General features: G+C 36.2%; 1 pseudogene; it reads left to right on the forward strand.

Moving 5' to 3' along the window:
- Positions 1-1,621: 1,621 nt before the first annotated feature.
- On the forward strand, positions 1,622-2,137 carry LOC102248640 (annotated as a pseudogene).
- Positions 2,138-2,404: the final 267 nt, after the last annotated feature.

Consider the following 2,404-nt stretch of genomic DNA (forward strand, 5'->3'; position numbering starts at 1 on the left):
CAGGCACTTGATGCTGCGTGCACGGAGGCGGGACCTCAGCTCCGGCAATCCATCGAGGAGCCCCGGATGGGTGGGCAGGGCCTACCTCTTTGGGGAGATCGATCGTGGGGCTCCCACACTGTGAGAGGGCACAGGCCAGGCCGAGGAACGCGCCCCCCTCTCCCCCGAGTGCATGAATTTCATGCACTGGGCCTCTAGTATATATATATAAGAGTGGACCCATGTTCCCCTTTGATGGTCCCTTTTGGTTTATATTTGGGGCTTTGATAAAAGTCCTTCCCTTTTTCCCTTGTTTCTTAATGAACTCTAAATTAATTAAGAATTAATTCTTTTTTTCCTTACTTTTGCCTTTTCTGTTAGGTCATGCTTGGAAAAATAAATTACTACAAATCTGACTTTTACTATTTGTGGCTTTATTATAATGAACACCATTTATGATGGTCACTTTTGTATAAGCAAGCCTGAAGGTAGTCTTATCATAAGCATTTTAAGAAATCCAAAATTATTCATTATTTTTCATACGTTTTTAAAATTTGTGATGGCAATATTTCATTCCATACAAGCAGTGGACTGCACTTAGTTTCATGATAAATTCTGTTTCAAAGTATGAGAATTAGACATAGCAATTATCTGGTTGATATTTTTCAGCATATTAGTTTTTCATGTGTAATTATGTTTCATTTGTCTGATGCTCCAGCTTGTTTTGATAAAAGACATCTTCAAAAATAATAAAATTTTAAACCATCTTTATATGAACATCTCAAGTGAAAAACTTAAATGTGATTCTCCTGATTTATGTCTTAGATTGCTTATATTTTAAATTAAATTTAGTTTTGATGGCTCTTGAGTCACACCAAAAGATTGCCTATCTGTTTTTAATGTTTTTTAATCTACTTAATTATAATACTTGAAGATGGAACATCATTTTTTTGCTACCCTTTGGATTGTACATCCCTCTCAACTTTCTCTGCAACATTTTATATTTGAGAAGTTAGACGAGAAAATCTATTCTGTTCTTTTATTAGTCAGGTCGAATTTTTATTCCTTAAACACACATACTATTTAAATTGTTTAAATACAAACTTGCCATTTGAAATTTAATGTAATTTAAACATAGTTTTTATGTGTTCCACTATAACATTATAACTGGCATTATAAGTCTATTATAAAGACTTGAGAAATATAACTCATTCTTTATCATAGCTCATCGAATTGAATTAGATCTTTACTGTGAAATAAGATTACATGAATTAAGTTATAAGTGATATTTTTGGTATATGGGCAAGTACAATTAAAATATCTTTGTAAAAGCATAATGTCTTCCTTTTTTTCTTCCCTATTAATAACTCCTTTGAAAAGGAAAATTCAGGACTGCTTAAAGATTGAAAAAATTTAAAACAATTCAGTTGATTTTTGATGCAATTCAGTGATTCCCTAGTTATTTATAAGTCCGAAACTAAACACATATAGGCATAGACATTGTCCTAATGGAATTGCACTGTGAGTTTGCCCTACATTTTCCTTGGAAAAATTCAGATGCCTTTAAAGAGAGTTGTGAAGAGTGACTGTAAATGGTTAACTAGAACTAAACATAATCTATTTAAAAATACATAATCAAGAGATGGTATCCTACTTCGACGAACATGACTGTGAGCCGTTGGACCCCGAGCGGGAGGCCTGAACCAACATCCTGCTGGAGATCGTGAGGTCACTTTTCATCAGTGTGGACTTTGAAGACTTGGGGTTGATAGTAGATTGGGATCACCACCTGCCTCCACCTGCTGCCAAGACTGCGCTTGAGCCCCTGATGACTCTCTGTCTGAGCTCAAGTGCCCCGTGTACCTTTCGGAATTCGAGGAGGAGGAGACTGCCATTGAGATGCCTTGCCATCACTTCTTCCATTCCAACTGCATTCTGCCCTGGCTAAGCAAGACAAATTCCTGTCCCCTCTGCCGCCATGAACTGCCCTCTGATGGTGATACTTATGAAGAGCACAAACAGCATAAGGCTCAAAAGCACCGGGAGAAGCACCGACTAGAGAACCTGCATGGAGCCATGTACACATGAGGCAGCTGGGGCCAAGCACTGGCCCTCGACAACGTCTTCCTTTTGCACCTCAGATTCTCATTAAAGGTTTCTTTACCCACAAAAAAAATAAATTAAAAAATAAAAATACATAATCAGAGTTTTAAAAGAAGTCACTTGTATGACTATGATGTTTTTCCTAATGAGCAGCTTTTCAAAATCATTTGTTTTGACACATTTAAATTTTGCTTTCATGAAGATGTATTTTCCTTTTGAAATGTTTAAAGTTGTAGAAAATTATATTTAATTCTGGCAGAACTAAAATCACTGGCTCCTATGTGTATTGTATTGATAGCATACCTAATAATAAAGTGTTAAG

The sequence above is a fragment of the Myotis brandtii genome, unplaced genomic scaffold, assembly GCF_000412655.1.
Source record: "Myotis brandtii unplaced genomic scaffold, ASM41265v1 scaffold285, whole genome shotgun sequence".
NCBI classification, from domain to species: domain Eukaryota; kingdom Metazoa; phylum Chordata; class Mammalia; order Chiroptera; family Vespertilionidae; genus Myotis; species Myotis brandtii.